Source organism: Trachypithecus francoisi, unplaced genomic scaffold (genome assembly GCF_009764315.1).
Source record: "Trachypithecus francoisi isolate TF-2019V2 unplaced genomic scaffold, Tfra_2.0 Lachesis_group16, whole genome shotgun sequence".
Lineage (NCBI taxonomy): Eukaryota > Metazoa > Chordata > Mammalia > Primates > Cercopithecidae > Trachypithecus > Trachypithecus francoisi.
Window position 1 is genome coordinate 92,135,936 of NW_022681461.1, and position 17,540 is coordinate 92,153,475.

At 44.4% G+C, this 17,540-nt stretch overlaps 1 protein-coding gene across 3 annotated transcripts in view; it reads right to left on the minus strand.

Annotated features, from left to right (window-relative positions):
* RUSC2 (RUN and SH3 domain containing 2) overlaps positions 1–17,540 on the minus strand; it is a 70,862-nt gene that overhangs the window by 20,899 nt on the left and 32,423 nt on the right. The window contains exon 1 of one of the 3 annotated variants that reach the window (XM_033238167.1): positions 1,645–1,886. The exons of the other annotated variants lie outside the window; for them this stretch is intronic. The gene's annotated coding sequence lies outside the window, so the exon portion shown is untranslated. Of the gene's footprint in view, positions 1–1,644; positions 1,887–17,540 lie in introns of those variants that run through there. 3 annotated transcript variants of the gene reach the window in all.

The window sequence follows — 17,540 nt, forward strand, 5'->3', positions numbered from 1 at the left end:
TCTGCTCCCAGAGCAGCTGCATCCTACCTGTCCTGGGTAGACCCACATTTCAGCTTCCATTTACACAGGTTATGTCTATCTGCCTCTCTATTCTATGAACCTACAGTCCCTTTCATACTGTCCCCAGGCTCTGATCACACTTGTCAATCCCACCTCCTGCCCCAGTTCCCAGCCCTCATCTCCCTGCCCCATACATGGTCTCAAGTCTCATTTTTCCCTGCTCTGTGGTTCACATTCCTAGACACTTCCTGGGAACAAATACACTCCCATAACTATCCAGTGTATTCCTCAACTATATTATTTGCACAACATGGCACTACTGTCTCCTATTATCCTATGTTTTCGAACCCTCTATCAAGGTGGTTATTAGAAGTGGGAATTTTTTTACAATTATTTTTTACAGACAGAGTCTAGCTTTGTTGCTTAGGCTAGAGTGCAGTGATGCAATCATAGCTCACTGCACCTTGAACTCCTGGGCTCAAGTGATCCTCCCACCTCAGCCTCCTTAGTAGCTGGGACTACAGGTGCACACCACAATGCCTGGCTAATTTTTACATTTTTTGTAGAGACAGGGTTTCACCATGTTGCCCAGGCTGGTCTCAACTCCTAGGCTCAAGTGATCCTCCCACCCCAGCCTCTCAAAGTGCTGGGATTACAGGTGTGGAAATGGGAATTTAGGGAACTCTTCCTACCTGCTCAGCAATGGGGCAACTCTGGGCAGGAAAACCCCAGAAAAAAGATTTCCTCTAGCTTTGGTCATCAATGTCTTTCTGCCAGTCATAGAACCCCTTCCCTCTTTTTTGGCCTTCTGAATAAAGACGGGGAAGACAATGGTCTTCAATTGCTCTTCTCTAGCAATCTGACCTTGACTTGAGATCCTGATAAGATGCCTCTGTAGGACTGATAACCCTTTTCCTGACTGGTCCTCTCCTGGGTAGGATCAAAGGGAGAAGGGTAGGAGGGTAGATTTGGGAGTGTTAGCTTACACTTAGGTCTCTTCTTGAAGGCTTATTGTAACAGGTCAGGTGCCCTAGGCATTACAATGACTGTCCCTGCCCCTGCCATACACTGTGGGGCACCCTGTTTTCTTACTCCATCCTTACCTGGAGCCTGGTGGCTCCCATAGCACCAGCAGATACAGTATGTGTGTCTATGTGCATGTATAGCTATGTGCATGTATGTATGTATGTATGTGTGTGTGGACAGAAAGGCTTCCCAGCCCCTTCTCTTGAAAGCTGCATGGATCCTTGCATGTTCTCCATCATAAACTTACAGTAGCTGTAGGGGTGTCTCCTCCCATTAAGCCTTTGTTTCTAGATCTGACTCCCCCATCCCTGACCCATACTAGAAGCTTCATTAGAAATGCCCAAAAAGGAAGGATGAGATCTGCTTCTTGACAAAATAGCATAAATGGCATTAGCCCAAGCCTTGGCTTTTCCCCATCTCTGCACCATAGCCCAAATGTATGCATGGATGAGCTTGTCTAATGCTGTGCTCCCGCACGTTCCCCCCTTTATCCCCCCTGCACCGTCCCCCTCTCCCTTTTGGAAAGACAAAGCCAACCCTCAGAAGCCAGGGCCCAAATGTGCTGATCAGTATCCTAGCATCTCTGCCCTGCCCCTCCCCCAGCTCCCTGAGCCATACCTTTGTCAGGAGCCTTGAGCTGGACCCCTGATGTGTCTGTCCCTTTTGCACTCCGACCAAGCTCTACCTCGACAGTTCCAGCTGAGACACTGTTCCACGGGACCACACAGGGGAACTGGACCGATTTCCTAAGATCTGATTTCTGCTAATACAATGGCATCGTTGCTAATGCAGGGAGGCTGCGCAATCCCAGCCCCAGTCTCCGTGCTGCTGCCGCGGCTGCTGGTGATGCGGTGACGTTGCTGCTAAGGGAAGGGGGAAGGGAAAGGAGCAGGCAGGCCCACAGCACAGCCACTCAGCCTCCCTCCCTTCCATTCCCTGTGGGCCCTTTAGCCTAGGGAAGGGGGAGGGTAGAGAAAGGAGCCAGCCACAGAGGGCAGTCAGTGCTGGAAGATGGAGAACTCTCAAGACGGCAAAGGAAAAATGGGGAGAGTTGTGTCTAGCTCCTCTTTTGTCCTTAGGCGTCTCAGGGAAGATGTCTGGGCAGAGCCTTGGAGCTTCCTTTCTTCTTTAGGCTCCTCCTTTTATATCTTAACCAGAAACCTCTCCCTCCTCTTTTTGCCCATTGTGAATGACTCTGTTTTGCAGCTTTTTCCTCTAACCAGGATTCCAGACTAGCCTCAGGGTGGGGCAGTCAGCCTGGGAGGGGATTCCTGAAGCCCAGAAGGGAGGCTGCAGGGACCAGTCACCATTCTGCCAGCAGTAACTTGAACTCAGTCCTGGTGGATGGCCCACGAGTCTTAGCACTGGCCTTCCTAGAGAGACAGGGCGCTAGGCAGGCTTCTGTACACTGGGGTGGTAAGTCTTAAGGACCTGGAGGCTGCAGGCCCTCTTCCTAACACGGTATTCAATTCAGTTCCCTGGGTCTTCAGAGGTCTACTCGCTATGGCTGAAGTAGAACTGGCCCTTCTCACATACATCGGTTCTCAGTCAGTGCTCAGCTGGGTCCAGCTGCGTTTGTGTGGAGACACAATCCCTCTAGCCAGGCTGAAAGGCCAGGAAGCCTGTCTTCCCAGGGAAAGGAAGGCAGGGGACAGTGGTCTCTCCTAGGCCAGAGAAAAATCTCAGTTCTGCTTGGAGACCTACAGAGTCCTCTGCTCCTTTCCTGCTCCACCCTCCTCAGGTTCTGGGCCAATTCTGTGGGAATAAGGAAAAAAGGAAGAAACTAGCTAGAGCCAGTTGTACAGGAAGTTGCGGTGAGGTCTCTGTCCACTTCGTGTCACTGCTCCCTGCTGCTACGCTTGAACACAGAGATAGTCTCAAGCAGGGGTTGGTCCCCAAACACTAGCCCTGCCTAGGGCTCCTCCCAAGGTGACTACTATCTGGACTCCACAGCCATGCCCTCGGATTTCAGGGCCTTAGAAAGAAGCCTTTGGAGAAACCACTGGCCAAGACCATAACAGCTATCCCTCAGGATCCGGAAGAGATGTAACTTCTTTTCCTTTCTTGTTTCTCCTATTCCCTATGACACCCATGTGTCCACTGACACCATGCTCAGCTGAGTCAATTGTAGAGAGAAGAACAAAAACACACAAAGACACAAAGATCCATCTCCAGCCTTGACTTGTTTGAGCAGCCATGGCCCCTTGATCCTATAAAGCAGGAAACAGTGAGGAAGGGAAGGAAGGAGGGAGACTGCTGTTCATAGCCAGCCACTGAAAGGTGAGGAAATGGTGTCACTCTGCCTTCCTCTTGCCTAGCTGATACAGACCACAAAGCGGGGTTGGATAAGCATCTGTAGGTTAGGGCAAAGTTAATCTTCATGACCAAGCATTTGGAGTTCAAGCTTCTTACCATGAGAGCTCTGGGCCCAGGGTCTTTGAGTCTGAAATTTCTGTGAGGCTAAGACATGCATTGTGCTAGACAGCCAGTGTTTTCAGTTGCCTATGGAAGGTGGCAGCTCTCAGACCTCTAGTGCTTGGCTTAATTCACTACATCACAGACAACCTTGCCACTTACTTCCTAACCACTACTGCCAAAGATCTAGGGCTTTTGAGGAAAGATCAAATTATTTTCCAGCCAGAAACAAAACACAAATATTGTTACATTATAAACCTCGACCACCTCCTAACTAGTCTCCCTACTTGTAATTTACTTTTTAGTACTACCAGATTCATCTCCCTAAAGCACCACCTTTCTTCAACATGCCACTCCTCCTGGCCCTTTTAATGGTTTCTCATTACCCAGAGAATCAAGTTGAGCCTCATTTTGGCTTTAGAGGTCATCCATCTCGGCTGTCTACTCTTTTTTTTTTTTTAGTTTCACTCTTGTCATCCAGGCTGGAGTGCAGTGGCGTGATCTTGGCTCACTGCAACCTCCGTCTCCCGGGATCAAGTGATTCTCCTGTCTCAGCCTCCTGAGTAGCTGGGATTACAGGCACCCGCAACCATGACCCGGCTAAGGTTTATATTTTTAGAAGAGACGGGGTTTTGCCATGTTGGCCAGGCTGGTTTTGAACTCCTGACCTCAGGTGATCCACGTGCCTCGGCCTCCCAAAATGCTGGGATTACAGGTGTGAGCCACCGTGCCCGGCCTTGGCTGTCTACTCCACTCAACCTTGGTTTCCCATCATGCAATCCTTGAAACATGTTTCAGAAGATCATTTCCACTCTGCTGCATTTGTTCATTCAGACTCTCCTTCCTGTTACACTTGGCCCTGTTCAAAATTATCCAAACCTACCAGGCCCAGAGCAACTCCTCCATCAAGTCTCCTCTGATTACCCCAGAGCCAGAAATAATCTGTCCTCTGAACCAGTGGTTGCAGGTGGTTGATTTTACAGATAAGAAAACAACTTCCACAAAAAATAGAGGGATCAGTATTGGATTGCCAACTTCTTATATTGTCAAGTAGCATCATTACAAAACTTTACATCAATGATCATAACTTTATAAGAAAGAGCATACTGTACTTTTCTCATTGCATTGCATATTAATGGCGAACTTCATCAGCAACTAGAATCAGTCCCTGAGAAGTTTTAAGTAAATCATGTCACTTAACATGGTTATTGTTCTCTTTTGCATATCTGCCTTAATATCTCTTCTAGACTGCAAAGTCGGAGTTATAGTCATCTGTGCATCTCCATTATCCAGTATATAAGACAATATCATTTTTATTTTGTGTTTCCCATAAAACCTAGCATAGTGCTTGGCATTCAGAAGGTGTCTTATGCTTGGCATATGGAAGTCTTGTTGAACAAGAATAATCTAAAAAGAGATGCTCCTTGTGTGTAAATCAGAATAAGTGGTGGGTAGACTTGACTAAATAAGCTTGGAAGACAAGACTGTTTTTCATGTGGAAAAAAAAAATCTATTAAAAAGAAGCTTAGGCGACCGGGCACGGTGGCTCACACCTGTAATCACAGCACTTTGGGAGGCCGAAGCGGGCCAATCACCTGAGGTCGGGAGTTCAAGACCAGCCTGGCCAACATGGTGAAACCTTATCTCTACTAAAAATACAAAAATTAGCTGGGTGTGGTGGTGGGCACCTGTAACCCCAGCTATTCGGGAGGCTGAGGCAGGAGAATCACTTGAACCCAGGAGGTGTAGGTTGCAGTGAGCCGAGATTGCACCACTGCACCTCAGCCTGGACAACAAGGGCGAGACTCCATATCTAAAAAAAAGAAGCTTAGGCAACAAAGAAGTAATTCTTCATAACCTAGAATTAGGCAACACATTCTTAGACATGATATAAAATATACAAGTGACAAAAGGAAAAAACAGAAAAACTTTGACTTCCTGCTGGCAAAATGAGAAAAAAAAAAAAAAAAACTAGACTTCATAAAAATTTAAAACTTTTGTTCTTCAAAGGACACAATCAAGAGAGTCAAAAGACAACCCACAGAATGTGAGAAAATTTGCAGATCATATATCTGATAAAGGACTTCTATCCAGAATATATTTCAAAACCCTTACAACTCAGTAATAAAAAGACAAATAATCAAATTTTTAAATGGGCAAAGGGGGCCGGGCATGGTGGCTCACACCTGTAATCCCAGAGCTTTGGGAGGCCAAGGCGGGCAGATCACTTGAGGTCAGGAGTTCGAGACCAGCCTGGCCAACATGGTGAAACCCATATCTACCAAAAAAATACAAAAATTAGCTGGGTGTGATGGTGCACACCTGTAATCCCAGCTACTTGGGAGGCTAAGGCACAAGAGGTGCTTGAACCTGGGAGGCAGAGGTTGCAGTGAGCTAAGATTGCACTCCTGCACTCCAGCCGGGGTGACAGAGTGAGAACCTGTCTCAAAAAAATAAATAAGTAAATAAATAAAAATGGGCAAAGGATTTGTGTGTGTGTATGTGTGTGTATTATTTGTAGAGATGGGGGTCTCACTATGTTGCCCAGACTGGTCCAAAACTCCTGAGCTCAAGTGATCCTCCTGCTTCGGCCTCCCAAAGTACTGGGATTACAGGCATGAGCCAGCATGCCTGGCTGGGCAAAGGATTTGAATAAACATTTCCCCAAAGAAGACACACAAATGGTCAACAAGTACTTACATAAACAAATGCTTAACATCATTAATCATTAGGCAGTACAAATCAAAACTAAAGTGAGATACTACTTGACCCCACTAGAATGGCTAAAATAAAAAAAGGCAAGCAGTCACACATGTTGACAATGATGTGTAGAAACTGAACTCTCACACATTGCTGAGGGCACTGTAAAATGGCGCAACCACTTTGGAAAACAGTTCTGGCAGTTTCTCAAAAAGTTAGAGTTACCATATGACCCCAGCAATTCTGCTTCTAGGTGTATACCTACAAGAAACAAAAAACATCCACACAGAAGCTTGTATATGAGTATTCCTAGTAGCATTACTCGTAATAGTCAAAAACTAGGAGCAAAGCAACCAAAATGTTCATCAACAGAAGGGATAAATAAAAGGTGGTACACAAAATGAATTAATTCAGCAATAAAAGGGAATGAAGTCCTGATAAATGCTCCAAAATGGATGAACCTTGAAAACATGCTCGGTAAAAGAAGAAACACAGAAAGTCACATATTGTTTCATGCCATTTACACGATATGTCCAGACAAGGCAAATCTATAGAGACGAAAAGTAGATCAGTGGCTGCCAGAGGCTGGAGAGGCAGAGAGATGGGGAGTGCCTGCTAATGGGTGTGGGGTTTCTTTTGGGAATGATGAAATGTTCCAAAATTAGACTACAGTCATAGTTGCACAACTCTGTGAATATACTAAAACAATTGAATTGTATACTTTAAATGGTGAAATGTAGATATGTCAATTATATTTCAATAAAGCTGTTAAAAACAGTGGCACCTGCTGTAGGAGCTTGAGTGGTATTGCTCAGATCCACAGAGGCCAAAGTCTTTGAGAACCCCATAACGGGGTATGGGTGAGAGGTGGAATGTCAGGGTACCAGAAAGCAGAGGATATCACTGCATGTCAATCCAAGGACGTCAGAGTCAGATAGTCCTCTCTTTCTTTTTTCAACACCAAATTCTTTTTTTTTTTTTGAGTCTTGCTCTGTCACCCAGGCTGGAGTGCAGTGGCGTGATCTCGGCTCACTGCAACCTCTGCCTCCTGGGTTCAAGCGATTCTCGTGCCTCAGCCTCTCGAGTAGCTGGAATTACAGGCATGCACCACTATGCTTGGCTATTTTTTGTATTTTTTAGTAGAGACAGGGTTTCGCCATGTTGCCCAGGCTGGTCTTGAACTCCTGAGCTTAAGCGATCTGCTTGCCTAGGCTTCCCAAAGTGCTAGGATTACAGGTGTGAGCCACCACACCCAGCCTTGATACCAAAATTCCTTAACAAATGGACTCTTAAAATTCTCTCTCTACTCTCTCCTTCATCGTTTCTTAACCACCAGAAATCTTTTTTCTTATAACATTTGAGCTGTGTGAAGCAGTTGTAATTTTTTAACTTATAATATTGGAATCATCCGACACTATCAGCAATCATCCTTTCCTATTCAACTCCTCTTTCCCTTTGGCTTTTCTTTTTTTTTTTGAGACATTTAAGACAGTTTTGCTCTGTCACCCAGGCTGGAGTGCAGTGGCTGATCTTGGTTCATTGTAACCTCCACCTCCCAGGTTAAAGTGATTTTCGTTCTTCAGCCTCCCAAGTAGCTGGCATTACAGGTGCATGCCACCACAGCCAGCTATATTTTTGTGGTTTTGGTAGAGACAGGGTTTCTTATAACATTTGAACATTATCCTTCATGAATGAGAAATCTGAGATTATAGGCAGTGCCATCATACCTGGCCCCTTTTGGCTTCTGTAAACTAATCCTCCTAGTTCTGCTTCTTAGATAATTCCTTCTTCGTTGTTTAATAAAACAATACCTGGCCAGGCTGGGCGCGGTGGCTCAAGCCTGTAATCCCAGCACTTTGGGAGGCCGAGACGGGCGGATCACGAGGTCAGGAGATCGAGACCATCCTGGCTAACATGGTGAAACCCCGTCTCTACTAAAAAAAAAAAACAAAACAAAAAACTAGCCGGGCGAGATGGCGGACGCCTGTAGTCCCAGCTACTCGGGAGGCTGAGGCAGGAGAATGGCGTAAACCCGGGAGGTGGAACTTGCAGTGAGCTGAGATCTGGCCACTGCACTCCAGCCTGGGCGACAGAGTGAGACTCCATCTCAAAAAAAAAAAAAAAAAAAAAAAATACCTGGCCCATATTAAATGCAAATTTACAGCAAGGTTCAGATCTGAAGTCTTTTCAATCTGAACAATCTTTAGTACTTCCCATTATCTTTGCTGTTGATTTCCAAATCTTATATTCTTCCTGAACTTCCAGAATCAAATCTCCAATAGCCTGTCAGATACTTACTATTACCTCAAATTCAACACATCTAAAACCAAATCAATTTTTTAAATTTCAAATTAGGTCTCTTTGGACTGCCTGTACTTGAAAACAAAAGAGTCATCTGGACTCTCTTTACATTCATACAATTACCAAGTCATGCTGAGTCTTCCTTCCAATGTTTCGGGCATTGACTTAATAATTCCTTTTTTTTTTTTTTTGAGACAGAGTCTTGCTCTGTTGCCCAGGCTGGAGTGCAGTGGCGTGATCTCTGCTCACTGCAAGCTCCTTCTCCTGGGTTCACGCCATTCTCCTGCCTCAGCCTCCTGAGTAGCTGGGACTACAGGCGCCCGCCACCACACCTGGCTAATTTTTTTGTATTTTAGTAGAGATGGGGTTTCACCGTGTTAGCCAGGATGGTCTTGATCTCCCGACCTCATGATCCGCCCGCCTTGGCCTCCCAAAATGCTGGGATTACAGGCATAAGCCACCATGTCCGGCCCAATAATTTCTTGTTTTTACTATGTTTCCACTACTATGCTAAACACTTACTTACATTATCTCATTTAATCCATATAACCACTCTCTAAGCTAGGTGTTATTATTCTTCATGAATGAGAAATCTGAGGCTCAGGGATATTAAATAATCTTCCCAATGTAACTCAGTCAGTAAATGTCTAAGCTGGGACTCAGATAAAGACCTCTATGATTCTAGAGTCAGTATTTTTAACCACTTCTTCTATTGCCTCTCCAGTTCATATCCCTACTCTATCCTCCAAATTCAGGCCTGTATTACCTCTCCTCTGATTTATATAGTCTTCTAACTTAGTTTTCTTACCTTCATTGTCTCTTGGTTCCCAGCTATCACATATACAGGCACAAGAGTAATCTCCTCAACTTCCTTCAACAAGTCACTCTACTACTAAAATATCTTCAGTGGCTCCCTACTGTCTACAGGATAAATCCAAATTCTTTTTTTTTTTTTTTTGGAGACCGAGTCTTGCTCTGTTGCCCAGGCTAGAGTGCAGTGGTGCAATCTCAGCTCACTGCAAGCTCCGCCTCCCAGGTTCATGCCATTCTCCTGCCTCAGCCTCCTGAGTAGCTGGGACTACAGGTGCCCAACACCACGCCTGGCTAATTTTTTGTATTTTTTAGTGGAGAAGGGGTTTCACCGTGTTAGCCAGGATGGTCTAGATCTCCTGACCTCGTGATCCATCTGCCTCAGCCTTCCAAAGTGCTGGGATTACAGGTGTGAGCCACTGTGCTCGGCCCCAAATTCTTTAATGTGGCGTTCAAAGTTCCTTTCTACTGGCCAGGCGCAGTGGCTCACACCTGTAATCCCAGCACTTTGGGAGGCTAAGGCAGACAGATCACTTGAGGTCAGGAGTTCGAGACCAGCCTGGCCAACATGGTGAAACCCTGTCTCTACAAAAACACAAAAATTAGCCAGGCATGGTGGTGTGTGCGTGTAATCCCAGCTGCTTGGAAGGCTGAGGCAGGAGAATCGCCATGAACCCAGGAGGCGGAGGTTGCAGCGAGCAGAGATTGCGCCACTGTACTCCAGCCTGGGTGACAGAGTGAGACTCAGTCTCAGAAAAAAACAAAAATAAAAAACAACCAAAAACCCCCAAAGTTCCTTTCTACCTATCCAACCACATTCCCGTCACATGCCGAATATACCCTGAGTTTTGGCTTACTCACTGGGAAGGTATCTGGAATGTTCTCCCCATTCCCTCCCACCCTTCATTTTAAGGATTTGGCTCACATTCTACCATATCTGGAAGCTTTTCTTTCTCATGGAAATCCTTCTCCTAAACTTCTTCAATACCAATTATATGTACAACTCATTTGGTATCAAGACTTGGCCATTTGGGCCGGGCGCGGTGGCTCAAGCCTGTAATCCCAGCACTTTGGGAGGCCGAGACGGGCGGATCACGAGGTCAGGAGATCGAGACCATCCTGGCTAACACAGTGAAACCCCATCTCTACTAAAAATACAAAAACTAGCCGGGCGAAGTGGCGGGCGCCTGTAGTCCCAGCTACTCGGGAGGCTGAGGCAGGAGAATGGTGGGAACCCGGGAGGCGGAGCTTGCAGTGAGCTGAGATCCGGCCACTGCACTCCAGCCTGGGCGACAGAGCGAGACTCCGCCTCAAAAAAAAAAAAAAAAAAAAGACTTGGCCATTTTATTATCTCTTAATGACAGTACACTTCTAGATGGTGAAACTGTGTCTTATACATTGATAGGTAATTCTGAGCAAAGGGCCTTGGCACATAGTAGAGGACCAATGATGTCTGATAAAGCAACTGAATGGCTGGCCGGGTGGGGTGGCTCACACCTGTAATCCCAGCATTTTGGGAGGCTGAGGTGGGCGGATTGCTTGAGCTTATGAGTCGAGACCAGCCTGTGCAACATGGTGAAACCCCATCTCTATAAAAAATACAAAAATCAGCTGGGTGTGCTGGTGTGCACCTGTAGTCCTAGCTACTTGGGAGACTGAGGTGGGAGGAAGGCTTGAGCTTGGGAGGCATAAGTTGCGGTGAGTGGAGATTGTGCCACTGCCCTCAAGCCTGGACAACAGAATAAGGCCCAGTCTCAAAAACAAACAAAAACAAAGCTACTGAATGGATGGCAAGCACAGCAGGTGAAATGGAGCCCAGCTGGCTTTGAGAAGGTCAACCTCTTCTGAGAATGGCATATTTGATGAAGAAGAAGAAGGTAAGGAAGAAAAACTGAAAGCCAAGCCTTAGAAAAGTGCTTAGTAAATAAATATTTAATGCCAAGATCTTAAACCCTTCATTACACTCCATGCTCATTCTGAGAATGGAAACATGACTGAGCAGCTATGTCTTCAGTCAGTACATTCCCTCCCATTTATATCCACAGTCATGACCCTGGAGCAAAGGCTGTAAAGGTTGCAAAGTGCCAGCCTGACTATCACATCTAGTGTGTCAATAGGTTTATGTGGCTTGCACAGTAAAAATGCCATCATAAACATTAGCAAAGGCTGCAAAGTGACAGCCTGACTGTCACATCTAGTATGTCAATAGGTTTTATGTGCTTTGTATAGTAAAAATGCCACCATAAACATTTTGGAGATTTCTAGAAAAAAGTCTAGATTTCCATCTTGTCTTGCTTGAAAAAAAAAAGAACTGGCTATACTAAGCCCTCATTCCTACATGATAACAATCAACTGGAACTGAGAAGTGGCTCCCCTCATTAGATGAGCATGTGACCTTCAGTTTGCCACGTTCCCACCACTCCTCATGGCAGCTTCACTGGTTCATTTTACTTATTTGCATTATTTGTCTGGCTCCTATAAGGCATCTGAGTTTGCAACTCTTGCCCCAGAATAACAGTTATGCATTTTCTTTATATCTCTACCCTCCTCGATTTGCCTCATATTTCCCCAATGATGTTCACTGCAATATTACTTGCAACAGAGAAAAATTGAGAATATTCTAAATATCCAATGAAAAAATGGCTAGTGAGCTACCCATGTAATGGAATATAATAGAACCATTAAAATTGTGTATACAAGGTATATACAATGGTATCGAAAAAGCCTTTTAAGCTAATTTATTTATTTATTTATTTTTTAACTTTTTAAAATTCTTTTTTTATTATTATTTTTTTAAAGATGGGGGTCCCATTATGTCAGCCAGGTCTGTCTCGAATTCCTGGCCTCAAGTGAGCCTCCCATTTTGGTCTCCCCAACTGCTGGGATTACAGGTGTGAGCCACCATGCCCGGCCCTTTTAAGCTAATTTAAAAAGTAAAATATCAATGCTTTGAGAGACTGAGGAGGGAAGACTGCTTGAGCCTAGAAGTTCAAGACCAGCCTGGGTAATAAAGCGAGACACTGTTAACACAAAAATTTAAAAATTAGCTGGATGTGGTGGCACATGCCTATGGTCCTAGCTACTTGGGAGGCTAAGGTAGGAGGCTGACTTGAACCCAGGAGTTTTGGGCTCCAGTGAGCTATGATAGCATCACTGCACTCCAGCCTGGGTGACAGAGCGAGACTCCATCTCAAAAAAAAAAAAAAAAAAAAGAATACCAAATCGCATAAAGAGAATTCTGCTTCCCACATTATGGTAATCAAGACATTACAGGGCCCCTTTCACTGCAAAATATGTGAAATATGAGATCCCATATTATATATATATATATATATATATATATGTATTTTTTAAAGGAATAGGGTCTCACTCTGTCACTCAGGCTGGAGTGCAGTGGCCCAATCATAGCCCGCTGCAACCTTGAGCTGGGCTCAAGCAATTCTCCTGCCTCAGCTCCCACAAGTAGGTGGGACTACAAGCACGTGCCACCATGCCTGGCTAATGTTTAAATTTTTTGTAGAGATGGCATCTTGCTATGTTGCCCAGGCTGATCTTGAACTTCCAGCCTCAAGGAATCCTCCTGCCTCAGCCTTCCAAAGCACTGGGATTATAGGCATGAGCCACAGTGCCTGGGCAATATATACTTTTAAAAGCATTTCAGGTCTTTCAGTATATAGGAGACATTTATGTGACTACCCAATTCCCCAAAAAGAGAAAAATTCATGAGCTATGCAGTAAGCAAGGGGGAGGATCAGGGTTCCCTGTGGGCCAATTCCCAGAGCATCACTGCAGCCAAGATGATAAGACTTGCGCCACTGGAAGACTTAGCCCCCTCAAGGGTGAGGGGGCTAAACCTGAGAGTTCTGCATTAAGCAGAAACAGGGAAGCCTGAAGGAAGTTCATCATGATCCACGGTAGGTGGTGTTCCACAGCTTTTGGTAGAAGCAGATATGAATTTTCTCTGGGGGAAAATATTTCCCAACCTAAGTCAACAGAATTCTCAAAATTAAAGAGCAACAAAAATTAGAATTAATGATCACAAAGATGCCATAAGCACATAACAGAGAAAACAATAAATAACATATTTAGATTGCAAGAACTTCAGATACCAAAAATGTCAGTTACAGAATATAAATCAGCTATGTGTGAAATGTTTTAAAATAAAAGATAAATCTCAAAGGTAAGTGAGTGGCAATGAATTATTAGAAATAACCAGGCAGATCTGAAAAAGAACGAAATATGTTTAGAAGTTAGAAAAATAATTATTAAAATAAAAACTCAGCCAGGTACAGTGACTTACACCTGTAATCCCAGCACTTTGGGAGGCTGAGGCAGGAGGATCACGTGAGGCCAGGAATTTGGTAAGAGCCTGGGCACCATAGCAAGACTCTGTCACTAGATACATACACATGTACATACATATGCAAGCAAGCAAGCAGAGTGTGGTGGTGCACACCTGTAGTCCCAGCTACTTAGAAGGCTGTAGTTAGAGGACTGCTTGAGCCTGGGAGATTGAGGCTAAAGTGAGCCATGAAAGTACCACTGCACTCCAGCCTAGGTGACACAGCGAGACCTTGTCTCAAAAAAGAAAAAAAAAAAAAAAAAAGAAAGGACAGATTTAACAGCAGAAAAGACAAAGTTGAAGTGAGAATTAATGAACTGGAAGATCAATCTGAAGAAATCACATAGAACACAGCACGAAAAAACAGAACAGAAAAGTGAATGAGAAGTTAAGAGATAAGACAGAATGAAAATGTTTAATATACTTAAATCTTTGGTAGAGAATCAAGGAGAGGTAATATTTGAAGAGATAATGACAGATAATATTTCAGAAGTTATTAGAAAACATGAATCCATGGATTCAGGAAGTAAAACTATCTCAGGATAAAGAATATCAGTAACAAGTATCTAAACTGTACATCAGTAAAAATTTTTTGTGTGGCTTTTATTTTGTTTTGAGACAGGGTCTCTCTTTCTTTTGCCCAGGCTGCAGTGGCACCATCCTAGCTTACTGCAACCTTGAACTCCTGGGCTTAAGTGATCTTCCTGCCTCAGGCCCCTAAAGCTCTGGAATTACAGGCATGAGCCACTGTACCCCGCCAAGTAAAATCTGAATGCAATAAATTTAATAGTTACAAGATGAGGTAATATCTGTTTGAGTGTTGTGTGATCCTAGGCCGGTTATCTTGCCTTTCCCTGCCCCTATTTCCTGTAGAATGGTGATAAAAATACCACCAACTACATTAAGTGAATTAATACTATCAAGCACTTAAATTGTGCCTGACATATAGTAAATACCCAGTAAGTGTAATACTATTATCAAGTGATAAGATGTTGGTTAATATCCAAAACCCCCACAAAGGAGATTACACAACTGTGACCAAAATAGGTCGGTAACCTTAGAGAAACATGAAAAGACTGGATATGGATACCTTTCCCCACTCCTCAATCCCAGCATCCTCCAGAACTCAGTAGTGATCTGGGCAGCTTTCCTAAGCAATAGAGAGATGCAGGAGTGCTCAAAATAAAGCAGGCATGAATATAAACATTGGTTACTGAGTCTTCCTGTGCCTGGACCAGGCTACTTTATGGGGAGTTGAAGGCTGGGGGAAACATATGCCCCCTACTATAGATCTGAACAGTGGTCTATTCAAAACAGTACGTGAAAGAGCTCTGTCAACTGACCATTTTATAGAAATATAAAGCACTGTTATTACTCCAAAAAATGCTAGGAACTCACTCTGCATGGCCACCACCCAAGTAGCTGGGACTACAGGCATGTGCCATCACACCCAGCTAATTTTTGTATCTATTTTCTTTTTTTTTTTTTGGTAGATAATGTTGACTACCTGGGGTAACAGGCAGAAGCCACCACACCTGGCCTAAAAAATATGTTCAAAAGCTGGCTGAGGCTTGCTGGAGTGCAGTGATGCAATCTCAGCTCACTGCAACCTCCACCTCCCGGGTTCAAGCAATTCTCCTGCCTCAGCCTCCCGAGTAGCTGCGACTGCATGAGTGCGCCACCACACCAGGCTGATTTTGGTATTTTCAGTAGAGACGGGGTTTTGCCGTGTAGGCCAGGCTGGTCTTGAACTTCTGGCCTCAGGTGATCCACCTGCCTCGGCCTCCCAAAGTGCTGGGATTACAGGCATGAGCCACCATGCTCGACCAAAAATTCTTTTTCAAGGAAAAAAAAAAAAAAGAAAAAGAAAAAATTGGGATGTTGGTTAAAGTTTGTGGAAGAAATAATTAGACTCCCCCCCACCAACCCCAAACTGTCAGGAGACCACTGGTCTCCTGCTCCTCAAGATTACTGGAGATTTATTTCTGGAGAAACTTGAGTGGAACTGCATTCGACTCAGGAAAACAAGTCATGGAAGAAAGCAGGATGAGGGGCCAATCTGAAAACTGGGGGGTTAAGTGAAAATCTCCAAAGAATTGCTAGACTTCTTTCTTCTGTTTCAGGATAATACCAACAGCCAGACTTATTTATCCCACTCTAACCCTGGTAGATTATTTCTCTGCAGAAACTGACCTACCTCAGAGAAAAGAATGTCAAATTCTCTAGGGGTTTCCCCACACAAAAAAAGGCCAGCCTGTTGCACCTGCCCACCAGACAAGTTTCCCAGTTGATATATCTTTCCACTCTCACAGAACCTCCAGTGTTTTTAAATGGCTCATTTTTAAATCAGTAGCCAAGGGATTACCAGACTTTTGAGGACAGCCTCCAACAGAAAACAAAGAGTACAACAAAAACATAAAATAGGAGTCTAGGAGAAACACAACGCAGAACAAAACAAGACAAAACCCAACACATGAGGTCATTTTGTCACTTTATTGATGATGCTAATTTTGAATTAGCCCTTCATTAAGATAGTATCTGTCAGGTTTCTCCATTATAAAGTTATTTTCTCATCTGATTAATAAGCAATCTATGGAGAGATTACTCTTAGATGAGGTAAGTAACCTGTTCCCCATCAAACTTTCATCCAATCATTTTAGCATCCATTGATGAGTTTCATCTGAATCAGTTATTTACTATGATGGTTGAAAAATGACAGGTTTGTTTTGTTTTGTTTTGTTTTTTTGAGGCAGAGGAACACCCTGTTGCCCAGGCTGGAGTGCAGTGGTGCAATCTTGGCTCACTGCAACCTCCGTCTCCCACAGCCTTCCGAGTAGCTGGGATTACAGGCGTGTGCCCCACGCCTAGCTAATTTTTTGTATTTTTAGCAGAGACAGGGTTTCACCATGTTGGCCAGGCTGGTCTCAAACTTCTGGCCTCAAGTGATCCATCCACCTCGGCCTCCCAAAAGGCTGGGATTACAGGCATGAGCCACTGCGCCTGGCCAAAAAATGACAATTTTCTATTATTCCTTCTACATTTATTAGTTGGCATTCTAACATAATAAAGATTTCCTGGTCGCGTGCGGTGGCTCACGCCTGTAATCCCAGCACTTTGCGAAGCCGAGGTGGGCGGATCACGAGGTCAGGAGATCGAGACCATCCTGGCTAACACGGTGAAACTCCATCTCTACTAAAAACACAAAAAATTAGCCAGGCGTGGTGGCGGGCGCCTGTGGTCCCAGCTACCCGGGAGGCTGAGGCAGGAGAATGGCATGAACCCAGGAGGCGGAGCTTGCAGTGAGCCGAGATTGCGTCACTGCACTCCAGCCTGGGTGAGAGCGAGACTCCATCTCCCAAAAAAATAAAGACTTCCCTTTTCCTTCCTTTCTTAATTTATTGATTTAGTATAAATATGGACTTCTGGATTTTAAAAAAGTCAGTGGGTTATAATCCATTACTGATTTTGACGTTCAGACTGCCCCAGATTTGGCACTATTTGGCTTAATTTTTTATTTAATTTTTTTTTTTTTTTTTTTTGAGATGGAGTCTCCCTCTGTTGCCCGGGCTGGAATGCAGTGGCCCTATCTCAGCTCACTGCAACCTCCACTTCCTGGGCTTAAGCCATCCTTCCACCTCAGCCTCCTGAGTAGCTGGGACTATAGGCACACACCAACACGCCTGGCTAATTTTTGTATTTTTTGTAGAGACAAGGTTTCACCATGTTGCTCAGGCTGGTCTCAAACTCCTGGGCTCAAGGATCCAGCCACCTCCGCCTCCCAAAGTGCTGGGATTTTAGGCATGAGCACGCCCAGCCACTATTTGGCTTTTTTTTTTTTTTTTCTTCATTGTGAAGACCTTTATTGCTGTGTATGAATTTTTAAAAGCTAACTACTTATTTTGGAATAATTTAGATTTATAAAAAGTTGAAAAGATAATTCAGAGTT